We start from the raw sequence: 16296 nt of genomic DNA on the forward strand, positions 1-16296 counted from the left end.
TGTGGAGAAGGTGATGATCCGTGACACTCATCACCTTCCTCAACCTATGAACGTGTGCCTGACAACCACCTCCGTTCTACATCAGATTGAATGAATGTCTCTTAGATTCCCCAACAGAATCTTCGTGGTATAAGCTAGATGGATGGCGGCATTCATGAGAATCCGGAAAGTCTAAACCTTGTCTGTGGTATTCCGAGTAGGATTCCGTGATTGAATGACTGTGACGTGCTTCAAACTTTAACCTGCTGGGCGTTAGTGACAGACGCAAAAGAGTGATTCTATTCCAGTAGGAGCGGGAACCAACTGGTGATTAGCCGTACTGTGACAGAGTGCGTGCATAGTTTTCACTGCGAGGATGGGAAGTAGCCATTGACAACGGTGACACCCTACATAGAGCTTGCCATGGAAGGAACCTGCGTGTGAGAAGAGGATTTCAAGGAAGAGTTGAAGTCAGAGGACAAAGCATCTCCAAAACTCCAACATGTTTCCCATTACTGCAAATCAAAGTAACATTGTTCCCTCTTTTATCAAATTCCAGTAATTTCACTTTTAATCCAAATTAATCCTTGTTGACATCCTAACTAAGATCAATAAAGTAAATATTGATTGCTTCAAACCAATAATCTCTGTGGATTCGACCCTTACTCACGTAAGGTATTACTTGGACGACCCAGTACACTTGCTGGTCAGTTGAACGGAATTGTGCCCACTCATACCAAAAATCCTAAGTTCCACAATCCTACAATAAATATATTAATACTATATTGATGTGATCACAATTTCGTCCACCAATAAGCTTAACTAGGATTGTCAATAATATAATCTGGATTCTATGTCTCTAAAGATGCCAACTATTCTAAGTTTCAATGGATAGTGAGATGCCAAAACTATTCAGAAGTAAAAAGCTACTAAGTCCTACTTATCTAATTGTAACTAAGCTTCATTTGAAACTTAGAGATTTATTGTATCTTAATTTTCTTTTTCTATCCTACTATGTTTTTAGTTGCTTGGGGACAAGCAATTGTTTTAATTTGGTGTTGTGATGAGCGGATATTTTATACGCTTTTTGACATCAATTTCATATAGTTTTTAGTAGTTTTTGTTTAGTTTTTATTAAGTTTTTTAAAGTTTTAGTGTTAAATTCACATTTTCGAATTCTACTATGAGTTTTTGTGTTTTTGTACAATTTCAGGTAATTTTTGGCTGAAATTGAGGAGCTGGAGCAGAAGTCTGATTCAGAGACAGAGAAAGCACTGTAGATGCTGTCCGAATCTAACCTCCTTGCACTCGAAAGATCTTTTCTAGAGCTACAGAGGTCTAAATGGAGCGTTCTCAACGGCTTTGGAAATTTGACTTCTAGAGCTTTCCAGCAATATGTAATAGTTTATACTTTGCTTCGGATTAGAAGGCCCAAAACTGGCGTTCAACGTCAGCTTCCTGCCGCCTTCCTGGCGTCCAGCGCCCAAAAGCAAAGACCAGCATCCATACGCCCAATGAGGACCCCCTAGCTTGCGTTCCATGCCCAAGAGACCTCATAGGATGTGGATCTCATCAAAGCTCAGCCAAATACTCACCAAGTGGGCCTTAGAAGTGGATTTTAGCACTAAAAAGACTATTTTACCCGTAGTAGTTATCTGTTTAGTATTTAAGGGATTTAATTTATGTAATTTAGAGCTTTTTCGGATCATATTTACCATCATACATGTTTTACCATTGTTTTTACTTCAGTATGAGTTTCTAAATCTCCTAGGTTGAGGGGAGGATCCCTGCTGAGTCCTATGAATTAATAAAAGTATTAATGTTTCTTCTTCTATCAGTGTTTGATTTACTTCTAAGATTGACAATGACCAAGAGCATAGGTTTGGATTTTCGTACTAAAAATAGGATTGACGTTGCAAGTATAGTCCAAACCCAACAATTGATTATCAATCAAATTATAATCCTAAATATGTCACAAATCAAAGTGAATATAAGCCGAGAGTATTTAGACTCCCGGGTCATTCTCCCTAGGAACTAATGCCAATGAGCGCACACAATTTTGATTGTGAGAAGAAAAGGGGGTGTTTTCAATGAAGAAGTAAGCAATAAAGGGATAAAAGAACAAGACAAAATTGCAATTAATAAACTAATAAAGGAATAAAAGAACTACGTATGCAATATGAACAAGTAAGACTATAAAGTGATGAAAATGTGATTTAAAACATAAATGAAACCTTGACTTGGGATGAGTTATGGAATCCCTTCCTTGCTATAACCACAACTATGATAATTATGATGGATTAATCTCACTAAGTCAACCCTTAACATCAAAGGATAAGTCAAGTGAGCATAGTTGTTATTAATCTGCAAATCCTAGCTAACTTACTAATTACCTTAGTAAAAAGCTAGCATTAGTGGAAACAATAACAACTAACAACCCAAGAATTTATCACTAAATGTTGGACATTATGGCTCTAGTAATCCATAGACTCATTTTCCCCAAGTCAAGGGGTGGAAATTAACCCATAACTAAAATTGGCATTTTATCAAACACATAGAGGGCATAATCATAAAACATGGCAAAATTGGGAAATTAATGAAAGCTAGGAGCCATAAATGATCAAAATCAATAAAAGCAACTCAACAAACATATAAAAGCCATCAAATATCAAATTAAACAACTAGGAATCAAAATTGCAAGACAATGTAAATGTTGAAAAATGAGATGAAAATAAAAGGAAGTGTAGAACAAGTGGTATAATAAAAGAGAGAATTAAAGAAATACTTACAATAAAATTGCTATAATCCAAAAGCAAAACTTGAGTATAAAATGCTACAAACCCTAAGAGAGAATTTCCTAATCTACACTACTCCTACTCCTACTATGTATTTTTCCTATTCTAAGATGGCTCTCTTTGTTATGGCATGAAGTTTCCTTCATATAGTACTTGATTTCAGCATCCAAGCCTTCCAAAATTGGGCCAAAGGCCTCCAAAATCGCGCAGCACATGTTTCATTAACAAAATCACGTGCAGGGACCTGTGCGGATGCACAGATGTGTGCATCCACACACTTAGCTGAAAATCCTCCTGTGCGTATGCACAGGCACTTGTGCGCACGCACACGTTGCTGTGTGTACTTTTCCTTGTTTTCTTCATGTGTTCTTCCATGTACATGCTTCGTTCCACTTTTGGTCATCCATTCTTGCCTCTAAGGCCTGAAATCACTCAACAAGCATGTCATGGTATCAAATGGAATAAAAGTGGAATTAAATTGCTCAATTTAAGCACAAAAATGCATGTTTTCACATTTGGGTTCTATTTAGGGAACACAAAAGTATGCTATTTTGGTGCTTAAGTGTAGGTTGATGTGATGAAATCCACTCAAATCAAATATGGACTCAAATCAAATATGTATATCCGATCTTCGTCGTGGTGAATAGGATGATCTAACAAATTAGCTCTGTTCATGACATCAAGACGAACATGGCTGACAAACACCCGCGTCTACTTGGGTTTGTGTGAATACTTTGCAGGAAAGCACGAGCCAACAGCTATGTTTATACATCTCTCAGAAGGTTAATCCACGACTTCGTTGGAGACTTCTTGAGACACCCGTTCAGCTGATTTCCCGGGAGATTAGGGTCTCCATGGTATAGGCTATAATCCTTAAAAGTAGCATTCTCAAACCTAGAAGATTCGACCTTTTCTGTGGCGTTTTGAGTAGGATCAATAAGAGAATCAACTGCTAGAGCTTCACCCTCCGTCAGATTGAATGACCACGGACAATGGCGTTTGATCTAGAGCAGAGGAGATCAATGACTATGAGCAATGGCTTTGATCATATACAGCCTGCCATAGTAGAAGATCATTCACACGCAAAGAAGACAGTAGTACCAGAGTTCATTCAGAAAGACAAAGCAACTCCAATCCTTAACCCTATTCCTATCATTTATTTCAATTTGGTATTCCTTTCACACATTACTCTTACAACTCCATATATGACATAAAATCAACAACCTTTTGATTTGCCTGACTAAGACCTGCAAGATAACCATGGCTTGCTTCAAACAACAATCCTCATGGGATTGACCCTGACTCGCTCAGGTAGTACTTGGATGATCCAATGCACTTCCTGGTACAACAGTACGAAAGTGTGGGGATTCATGCTACCAGATATCAATAAACCACTATCTTGATTATACATCTCTTAGATGACTAATCCATGAGTTTGTAGAGGACTTCCTGAGGCACTAGTTCAGCCGAGGTATGGGGAGATTAGGCTAGAACCAAAGACGCAGCATTCTCTGATCCAGAAGATTCGACCTTGTCTGTGGTGTTTTGAGTAAGATCATCAAGGGGAATGAACTGCAGAAGCTTCGCCCTCAATCAGACTGGATGCGCACTAACCCTGGTGTTCAGCTTGGAAGAAGATTGGCGATCTCTCAAAAAAGGCGTTGATCACATATAGCCTGCCATAGAAGAAATCATTCACAGTTGGCGCAGACAGTGAGACCGAATTAATCCAGAAGAATAAAGCATAACTGAAGCCTTAACCATCTTCTTGTCATTGTATTCACCTTTAATTAAGTAACGTTATTTTTATTTTACTTTTATGCACTTTAAACAAACAAACAACATTTCTATCTGCTTGACTAAGATCTACAAGATAACCACAACTTGATTCAAGCTAACAATCCTCGTGGGATCGACTCTAACTCACTCAGGTATTACTTGGATGATCCAATGTACTTGCTGGTTCAGTTGTGCAAAGTGTAATTCCGCGCACCAAGGGGTTCTGTGTACGCATGCCAAGTTTTTCGTACACGAGCCCCTTGGACAGAGGAGATGTCTTGCGTCGCGTGGCACTTTCCTGTGTACGCGAGCCTGTAAAACTATCCTCTCATGTACGCATGCACACACCTGCGTACACGAGACATTTGAATAGAGCCGAATGCCCGCGTCGCATTTTTGTCCGCGTATGCATGTCCTCCATAAAGGTTAACAAGCTGCTAAGTCCTACCGAATTCACCTTTGCACACCAAACATTCAATACGCATAACTTTTTTGTTAAAAAGTCATTTTTAGTCTATTCTTTGAATGGCATAAACTTCATGGATCCAATTTTCTTTTAAAACAAATTTGAAAAATTTTGGGGTCCGAAAGCCGAGTTATGGCCCGTTGAAGTTCAGTCAAAAATTAGTTTTTCAACAAAAGTTCCAAAACCTCTACTTTTACCAATCTTCCATTCACTACCAATGTTTTCACACTTAAAAACAACACTAAACATGCTCAATATCATTCTATGTCGTTTCCATCACTTCCGTACAAACCACTTACTCAATTATATTCAATTCCCTTCCACACAATCCAACAATCCCAACAACATAACTCATGCTTATCATAATCCGTTATCAACATCATCAAACATCAACATCAACATCAACATCAACAATCAACAATATCATCATTCATTAACTAATTGTCAACATAATTCCATATTTCTATCAAGGTTACTAAACATAAATACACTTACACATTTCAACCTATCCTATGGTCGCCTAGCCTATGTTTTCACAAAACATTATATATTATCTACGAGAAACCAAAACCATACCTTGCCCGATTTTTCCCTAATGCCGAAGCACCTCAACTTTCTCCGTTGCACAGACACCCAAGGTTCCAAACTGGTGCGTGTGTACACAAAACCCACACTATTTCGTAAAACAACAGTAGTACCAGTAAGTGCACTGCGTCATCCAAGTAATACCTGAGCGAGTCAGGATCGACCCCACAAGAATTGTGGCTTGAAGCAAGCTTATGGTTGTCTTGCAGGTCTTAGTTAGGCGGAATTAGAAGATTTTATATTGGATGTGTAAAGCATGTATTTTCAGGGATAGGAATAGATGATAAGATTAGATTGAGAGTTGGAGTTGCTTTTTCTTTCTGAAGTAACTCTGGTACTACCGTCTTCTTTGCTTGTGAATGATCTTCCTCAATGGTAGGCTGTATGTGATTGACACTGGTTTGAGCAACTGCCAATACTCCTCCAGATCTGAACCCCCGGTTTAAGGTTGATCCATCTCTACTTGAGGGTAAAGTGCATACAGTCCATTTTCCTTCATGATTCTACTCAAAATGCCACAAACAAGGTCGGATCTTCTGGATCAGAGATTGCTGCATCTTTGGGTTCTAGCCTCTGCGATAAACACCCTAATCTCCCCTAAAATTGGCTCAAATAATGTCGCGAGAAGTCCTCAATGAAGTTGTGGATTAACCGTCTAAGAGATGTATATTCAAGCTGTTGTTCGTCACTGTCCGGTGAAAGACGCGTTCTGAATCCAAGTAGACGCGGGTGTTTGTTAGGCACGTTTGTATTAATGTGATGAACAGAGATAATTGGTTAGATCATCCTATTCATCACGATGAAGTATGAATAAACATATTAGAGATAGATAAAACACGGATTGAAGAAGAAGAAATAGTACTTTTATTAATTCAAAGGACTTAGTAGGGCTCCTCCCCTCAACCTAGGAGGGTTAGAAACTCATATTGAAATTAAAACACAAGGATGATCATGATTATCTCCCCTAATGGAAAATTCGAAGAACGTAAAAGATGATGATGGTGATCCCCCCTAATTACATAAGTTTAATCCCTTAAATAGATGACTAGTAGGGTAAAACAGTCTATTTAGTGCTAAAATCTACTTCTGGGGCCCACTTGGTGAGTGTTTGGGCTGAGCTTTGATGAGATCCATGTGAATTGAGGCTCCTTGGGCGTGGAATGCCAGCTAGGGGGTCCTTTCTGGGCCTTTGGACATTGGGCTCTGCTCTTTGGGCGCTGGACACCTGGAAAGGGGCAGGAAGCTGGCGTTGGACGCCAGTTTTGGGCCTTCTAATTCGAAGCAAAAAATGAACTATTATATATTGCTAGAAAACTTTGGAAGTCAGCTTTCCATAGCTATTCATAACGCTCCATTTGGACTTCTGTAGCTCTAGAAAAGCGCTTCCAAATTCAGGCAGGTCAGATCTAGACAGCATCTGTAGTGCTTTCTTTGTCTCTAAATCAGACTTCTGCTCCATTTCCTCAATTTCAGCCAGAAAATACCTGAAATTGCCCAAAAATACAAAAAACTCATACTAGAATCCAAAAATGTGAATTTAACACTAAAACCTATAAAACCTTAATAAAAACTAAATAAAAACTACTATGAACTATATGAAAATGATGTCAAAAAACGTATAAAATATCCCATCATCACAACACCAAACTTAAATTGTTGCTTGTCCCCAAGCAACTAAAAATACAGTAGGATAAAAAAGAAAATTAAGATACAATAAATTTCTAAGTTTCAAATGAAGCTTAGTAAAAATCAGATGAGCAGGACTTAGAGCTTTTTGCTTCTGAATAGTTTTGGTATCTCACTATCCATTAAAAGTCAGAGATGTTGGCATCTTTAGGAACTAAGAATCTAGATGATATTATTGACTCTCCTGGTTAAGCTTATTTTGATTCTTGAACACAGCTTTTTGAGTCTTGGCCATGACCCTAGGCACTCTGTTTTCCAGGATTACCACCAGATACATTCATGCCACAGACACTTTACCTGGGTGAACCTTTTCAGATTGTGACTCAGCTTTGCTAGAGTCCTCAGATAGAGGTGTCCAGAGTTCTTAAACACATTCTTTTTGCTTTGGACCACGACTTTAACCGCTCAGTCTCAAGCTTTTCACTTGACACCTTCACGCCACAAGCACACGGTTAGGGACAGCTTGGTTTAGCTGCTTTGGCCAGAATTTTATTCCTTTGGGCCCTCCTAACCACTGGTGCTCAAAGCCTTGGGCCTTTTTACCCTTGCCTTTTGGTTTAAAGGGTTATTGGCTTTTTACTCTTGCCTTTGGGTTTAAATAGCTTTTGGCTTTTTCTGCTTGCTTTTTATTTTTTCTTTCTTTTTTTTTGCCATTTTCTTTTCACAAGCAAGCTTTTTCTTTTTGCTTCTTTTCCTTGCTTCAATAATCAATTTTAGATTTTTTCAAATTATCAATAATTCTTTTCCTTTTTCCTTATTCTTTCAAGAGCCAACATTCATAAATTTCAACTTCAAATATGTACTGTTTAATCATTGATGACTGCACATCATGTCATATTTTTCTATACTTTTTCATATCAAAATTTAATTTATAATGCCCAATTATTAAGTATTTGTTGTACTTAAGTTGTATATTGCTTTGATCTTTTGATTTGATGAATTTTGTAGAAAATGGTGGAAAAAGAAGCAAAAAGCACAAAACAAGCTCAAAAGAAGAAAAGAAGAAGTTTTGGGCGTGCCACTTGGTGCATGGGCATGGCACGCCAAGCTTGAGTTCCAGAGGAGTGATTTTGATCCAGCACTTTGGGCGTGGCACGCCAGGCCAACGAAACAGAGAAGGGTTGCTTAACACAACACAATGGGCGTGCCACTTGGAGCTCTGGACATGGCACGCTATGCTTGAATAGCCAAGATCTCAAAGAGGGCGTGCCACTTGGTGTTTTGGGCATGGCACGCCAGCCTTAAGTTCTAGAGGAGTGATTTTGAGCGTGGCACGCCGGGGCATATGCCAGCCTGACCTTCTCTCATTCAAATGAATATATTTTGAGCTACAGAACTCCAAATGAGGTGATTTTAGTGCCATTTGAAAGTAGACATTGATGACATGTCATCATGTCATGTTTTTCTATGCTTTTTCATGCAAGAAATTGATGATTAGTGCTTAAATATTGCATTCTTTATATCATCATGAACCATGCATGCATTGACATCATTATTTGAAAATGGATGGAACGAAAGCTTAAAGCAATAAACACTAGTGCTACGTTCATAATCAAAACGGAGCGCCCAAGAAGGGAGCAAGGCAAAGCGCTACTTCAAGGCAAGCATTCATCAAAGGAGTGCTCCGTTCATTGTTTTCATTTTATCAGGCTCCTCATGAAAAAAAAGCAAGCCGCAATGTCAAAGAAAGATGGAGCCAAGGATCAAACCAGGCACATACAAGCGAGCGCCACTTTGCTAAGCGCTATTGCAACAAGGAAATTGCCAACAATTGAAGTCACCAAGGGTCAAAATGGGACCTTGTCCAAAGCAAGAGAGAGCGCTACGTGAACTTAGTTCACTGAGCGCTATGTTTCATGAGGAAATGGACCAAAAGGAGGCCACCATGGTTTGAAGGGGGAGTCCCACCCAATGCTAGTAGCGCTATGTTATCTAAGTAAACTGAGCGCTATGAAGAATGCTTCTCACGCATCAAATGAGCCAAGGCACAAAGCAAAGGGAGCGTTGCGTTATTGCACTTAACCGAGCGCTCCCCTGGAAGGTTCCCACACAGCAAACCAACTTGAACCAAGCAATCTTGACCCATGCCTCCAAACCAATTGAACCAAGGCCAATCGGACCTATCTCTCTTCAAATCCAAAGCAAGCAAAGCTCACATCATCACTCAAAGACACAAGAACAAGCTAGATTAGGAATTTCATTTAATTTGTAATTTATTTTAAATTTCAATTTCATTTTCATTTTGTAAAGTCTATAAAAAGGCATCAGTTTCATTTCATTAGGAAGGCTGGCTTTGTTAGAAAAGAATAGGAGTAGGATAGAATAGAAAGCCTTCTTTGAAACACTTTTAATTTTTCTGCGCTTTTACATTTCAAGTATTGCAATTAAATTTCACAGTTTCATTTTCATTGAGCTTGATTACTCTTCTGCACTTCTACTTCTCTGCAATCTTTACATTTCTGTCTATGATTTAATTTGATTTACTCTTTCTGCAAGTTTAATTTCCTACAATTGCTCTAAGTCATGATTTCTTCCTCTGAAATTTACATTTGAATTTGCTGTGAACTTGATTTAATTTTCCTGCAATTTAAACTTCCTGTTACTTGTTCTCAAGATCTCTTTGATTGCTTGCTTCATTGCTTTCTTTAATTTCCAGCACCCAGCCCCCTTTACATTTCATGCAATTTACCTTTCTTGTCATTTAAGATTCTGTCAATTTACATTTCTTGCTCTTTAAGATTCAGCCAATTTACTTCTTCTGCACTTTTAATTTTCTATAATTTACCTACTACCAGTTCAATTTCACTCAATTCAACAATGTTAGCTTGAGTCGATTAATCACCCACTAAAGTTGCTTGATCCATCAATCCCTGTGGGATCGACCTCACTCTTGTGAGTTTTTACTACTTGATGCTACCTGGTACACTTGCCGGTGAGTTTTGTGTGGAATCGTTTTTCCACCCATCAAGTTTTTGGTGCCGTTGCCGGGGATTGATTTAGATAAAAAATGATTAAGTGGGTGAGAGGTCTAGATTAAGCATTTTCTTTGTTTTTTTGTTTTTTGTTTTATGCTGATAGCAAGGTGTTTGAGTTATTGCCTCACTAAGAAATTCTTCTCTGAGATATGAATTTCAATCTTCATTGATGTTGTGTTTTACAAAATTCAAATGGAGTTCAACTCATCTCATGATCAAACAAATTTTACGGGATATTACCCACACCAATCTCTAATGGTGGCTGGGAATATCACCAAGAAAATATAAATTCTGAGCACTCCAATCCATGGAGATTTACTTCAGAGACACAAGATGAGCAAGAAAATCATATGGGATACCAACCACCACCACAAAATGATTCATATCATTATCCTCATGGTGGTTGGGAGTATCACCAAGAATTGAAAGAGTATGAACATCTCCCAGAGCCACAAAGTGACTCATCCTGTGATGACAGTTACACAAACCATGGCTGGGAAGGGAATGTCAACAGTTCGTACTCCATTCATCAAGAGACATCTTCCTGGAGTATACTCTCAATAAAGTCATGCAAAATTGTCCACCCTCACTTTCCAGTTTCTCATTTGAAAGTTCTTCATCACTTGATTATGCCTCAACACAATGTTTCCTCCAAGATCCATACAACTCATCTTACCAACCACAAAATTCATTCCACAACTCACAAAATTCACTCAATAACCCTCAAAACAACTTCACTATAACACGTTCATGTCTGAAAAATTACTCTCAACCTTCATAGGATCTCCTTCAAAAGTCCAGAGAATTTTTTGGAAGACAAGAACAATCCTGGAAAAGGAAAGAAACCCTCTACAATAAGATGAATGGATATTTGGAGCAAGCAAGAAGAAACAGAGAATTGCTAAGCAAGGAAGGTGAAGATCAATTGGTGGATAGAAAGGAGGAAGTGGAAGAACAAGAAAGTGAGGAAGTCAGTCAAGAAAATTCACACTCAAGTGAGGCAGAGAAGTACATAAAGGAAGAGCTCATTGAGCCACCAATTCAAAAGGCTCTGGATGAAGATAAAATTCCAATACACACACAGTAACCAAGTCTTGAATCCAAAGAAGTGAAGGCAACTAACAAGAGCACCAATTCTGTCCCTGATCCAGCATGCAAGCTCAATCAAGCCATTTACAAAAGGAAGCTTACTGAGGAGAAGCCAAAACAAGGGACAATAGTTGAATCTTCTCCCCCCTTGAGGTCATTCCTCTTAACAAACTGGAAGAAGATAAAGAAAGTGAAGAACATGTCAACCGTAGGTAACATTTCTTTTCTTTGCTTTGTTTACTTTCTCTGTTTGCTTTGTTTAATTTTAATAAATTGGCATATGATTACATTCTTAGTTTGGTGTTGCCCTACAACAATTGAAGTCACCAAGGGTCGAAATGGGACCTTGTCCAAAGCAAGAGAGAGCGATACGTGAACTTAGTTCACTGAGCACTATGTTTCATGAGGAAATGGATTAAAAGGAGGCCACCATAGTTCGAAGGGAGAGTCCCACCCAAAGCTAGTAGCACTATGTTATCTAAGTAAACTGAGCGCTTTGAACAATGCTTCTCACGCATCAAATGAGCCAAGGCACAAAGCAAAGGGAGCGCTGTGTTATTGCACTTAACCGAGCGCTCCCCTGGAAGGTTCTCACACGCCAAATCAACTTGAACCAAGCAACCTTAACTCATGTCTCCAAACCAATTGAACCAAGACCAACCAGATCTATCTCTCTTTAAATCCAAAGCAAGCAAAGCCCACATCATCACTCAAAGGCACAAGAACAAGCTAGATTAGGAATTTCATTTAATTTGTAATTTATTTTCAATTTCAATTTGATTTTCATTTTGTAAAGCCTATAAAAAGGCATCAGTTTCATTTCATTAGGAAGGCTGTCTCTGCTAGAGAGCAATAGGAGTAGGATAGAATAGAAAGCCTTCTTTGAAACACTTTCAAGTATTTCAAGTATTGCACTTAGTCTGCACTTTTAATTACAGTTTCATTTTCATTGAGCTTGATTACTCTTCTGCACTTCTACTTTTCTGCAATCTTTACATTTCTGTCCATGATTTAATCTGATTTACTCTTCCTGCAAGTTTAATTTCCTGTAATTGCTCTAAGTCATGATTTCTTCCTCTGAATTTTACATTTGAGTTTGCTGTGAGCTTGATTTAATTTTCCTACAATTTAAACTTCTTGTTACTTGTTCTCAAGATCTCATTGATTGCTTGCTTCATTGCTTTCTTTAATTTCCAGCACCCAGCCCCCTTTACATTTCATGCATTTTACCTTTCTTGTCATTTAAGATTCTGTCAATTTATATTTCTTGCTCTTTAAGATTCAGCCAATTTACTTCTTCTGCACTTTTAATTTACTGCAATTTACCTTTTTCCACTTCCATTTCACTCAATTCAACAATGTTAGCTAGACTAGACTAATCACCCACTAAAGTTGCTTGATCCATCAATCCCTGTAGGATCGACCTCACTCTTGTGACTTATTACTACTTGATGCGACCCGGTACACTTATCGGTGAGCTTTGTGTGGAATCGTTTTTCCACCCATCAAACATCCAGAGCTTTCCAACCATATATAACACTTTATAGTGAACACTAGAATTGAGGAAGATATTGACCCCGAAATCACAAGGAGCAAAACACGTCCCTGCAGAGTTACCAGCCTGATCTCTTCATCTTCAAAGGAACATAACTTGAGTTGTAGAGGTCTAAATGATGTGATTTTGGTGGCGTTGAAAAGCTGACATCTAGAGCTTTCCAACGATATATAAAACTCAATAGTGGATGTTACACTTGAAAGTGAAAAAGACCATTCTCTTCAGCATTGCAAGCCTGGGTGTGGCACGCCAGCTCGAGGGCGTGGCATGCCAATCCCTTTCATAAGATGGGCGTGGCACGCCCGGTTCTGAGTGTGCCACGCCAGTTCTAATGGCCAGAGAGGAAGATTTGGTGCATCATTCAAGGCGTGGCACACCAAAAATGGGCATGGCACGCCAGTTTCACAACACAAGGGGCGTGACACGCCGAGAATGGGCGTGGCAAGCCGGGGTACTTGGCAAACTGACCTCTTCACCTTCAAATGGGCATAACGTGAGATGCAGAGGTCGAAATAAGTTGATTTTAGTGGCGTTAGAAAGCTGACATTCAGGGCTTTCTAACAATATATAATATATCATAGTGGACATTCAATTTGGGGGCCAAACAACTCCATACGTTCAACATTGCAAAGTGGGTCACAATCCAAATTAAAGAGCAAATTCTATTGGGCGTGGCACTTGAACCCACATGCCAACTTCTTCCTGTAGCCCGCAACCTTCAACCAAGCCCACTTCAACTCTAATTCAAGCCACAATTGTCAACCAATCAAGGCCACAAGAAGCATCTAGAATAGTTTATTTGCTTTTCATTGTAATTTGCATTCAATTTCATTTAAGTTTGTAATTTAGGAGAGCCTATATAAAGGCCTTAGTTTCATAGAATTGGATAACAATTTCTGCTAGGGATGGGTCTTCGGACTCCCTCTTCTCACCCACACTTCTCTCCTCTTCCACTTTCTTACTTGTAAATATTTTAGTTATGAATCACTAACTCTTTCAAAGAGCTCTATTGTTTTTCAGTGGATTAGTGATGAGCGGATAATTTATACGCTTTTTGGCATTGTGTTTAGGTAGTTTTTAGTAGGATCTAGCTACTTTTAGGGATGTTTTCATTAGTTTTTATGATAAATTCACATTTCTGGACTTTACTATGAGTTCATGTGTTTTTCTGTGATTTCAGGTAAATTTTGGCTGAAATTGAGGGACTTGAGCAAAACTCTGATAAAAGGCTGACAAAGGACTGCTGATGTTGTTGGATTCTGACCTCCCTTCACTCGAAATGGATTTTCTAGAGCTACAGAAATCCAAATGGCGCGCTCTCAATGGCGTTGGAAAGTAGACATCCAAAGCTTTCCAGCAATATATAATAGTTTATACTTTGTTCGAGATTTGACGACGTAAACTGGCGCTCAACGCCAGTTCCATGCTACATTCTGGAGTCAAACGCCAGAAACACGTCACGAACCAGAGTTGAACGCCAGAAACACGTTACAACTTGGCGTTCAACTCCAAAAGAAGCCTCAGCTCATGTAAAGATCAAGCTCAGCCCAAACACACACCAAGTGGGCCCCGAAAGTGGATTTATGCATCAATTACTTACTTTTGTAAACCCTAGTAGCTAGTTTAGTATAAATAGAACTTTTTACTAGTGTATTAGACATCTTTGGTCTCAGTTTTATTTTATTATTGATCTGAGGAGACTATTGATCACGTTTTGGGGGCTGACCATTCGGCCATGCCTGAACCTTCATCACTTTTATATTTTTAACGGTGGAGTTTCTACGCAACATAGATTAAGGGTGTGGAGCTCTGCTGTACCTCAAGTTTCAATGCAATTACTACTATTTTCGATTCAATTCCGCTTGTTCTTATTCTAAGATATTCATTGCACTTCTACATGATGAATGTGATGATCTGTGACACTCATCATCATTCTCACCTATGAACGCGTGACTGACAACCACTTGCGTTCTACCTTAAACCGGGCGCATATCTCTTGGATTCCTTAATCAGAATCTTCGTGGTATAAGCTAGAATTGATGGCAGGATTCATGGGAATCCGGAAAGTCTAACCTTGTCTCTGGTATTCCGAGTAGGATTCCGGGATTGAATGACTGTGACGAGCTTCAAACTCGCGATTGTTGGGCGTGATGACAAACGCAAAAGAATCAAGGGATTCTATTCCAACATGATCGAGAACCGACAGATGATTAGTCGTGCTGTGACAGAGCATTTGGACCATTTTCACTAAGAGGATGGGATGTAGCCATTGACAACAGTGATGCCCTAGATACAGCTTGCCATGGAAACGAGTAAGAAGGATTGGATGAAAACAGAGATTCAGAAGGAACACAGCACCTCCATCCACTTATCTGAAATTCCTTGGACAATTCATCTCCATACACTTATCCGAAATTCTCACTAATGATTTAAATAAGTATTTCTATCTTTATTTTATGCTTTATTTACTATTCAAAAACTCCATAACATTTATTATATGCTTAACTGAGATTTACAAGATGACCATAGCTTGCTTCATACCAACAATCTCCGTGGGATCGACCCTTACTCACGTAAGGTATTACTTGGACGACCCAGTGCACTTGCTGGTTAGTTGTGCGGAGTTGTGACTAAGTGTGACTCACGTTTGAGAGCGCTACCAGTTTTTTGGAGCCATTGTTGATGATCACAATTTCGTGCACCAAGTTTTTGGCGCCGTTGCTGAGGATTGTTCGAGTATGGACAACTGACGGTTCGTCTTGTTGCTCAGATTAGGTAATTTTCTTTTTATTTTCTTTTTAAAAAGTTTTCCAAAATATTTTTCAAAATTTTTTCTTTTTTTTCAAAAAATTATTCAAAATTTTTAAGAATGAATTCTAGTGTTTCATAAAGTATGTTGAAGCTTGGCTGGCTGTGAAGCCATGTCTAACTCAATTGGATTGAGGCTTCAAAACCATCAGCATAGAGGCAAGTTAATTGGAATACCAGTTGTTACATGCTTGATTTATATCTTCTAAAGCTGGCCGGCTATTAAGCCATGCCCGACCCTTGGATTGGAGCTTTAGGCTAATATTGAAAGATTCCTGGAATTCTTATTAAAAATTTTGAATTTCTTATTTTATTTTTCCTATATGTTTTTCGAAAAATATAAAAGAAAATACAAAAAAAATCATAAAATCATAAAAAACTAAAAATATTTTGTGTTTCTTGTTTGAGTCTTGAGTCAATTTTTAAGTTTGGTGTCAATTGCATGTTTTTAAAAATTTATGCATTATTTTTCGAAAATTCATGCATTCATGGTGTTCTTCATGATCTTCAAGTTGTTCTTGGTAAGTCTTCTTGTTTGATCTTGATGTTTTCTTGTTTTGTGTCTTTTATTGTTTTTCA

This window comes from Arachis duranensis, chromosome 4, assembly GCF_000817695.3.
Source record: "Arachis duranensis cultivar V14167 chromosome 4, aradu.V14167.gnm2.J7QH, whole genome shotgun sequence".
NCBI classification, from domain to species: Eukaryota; Viridiplantae; Streptophyta; class Magnoliopsida; order Fabales; family Fabaceae; genus Arachis; species Arachis duranensis.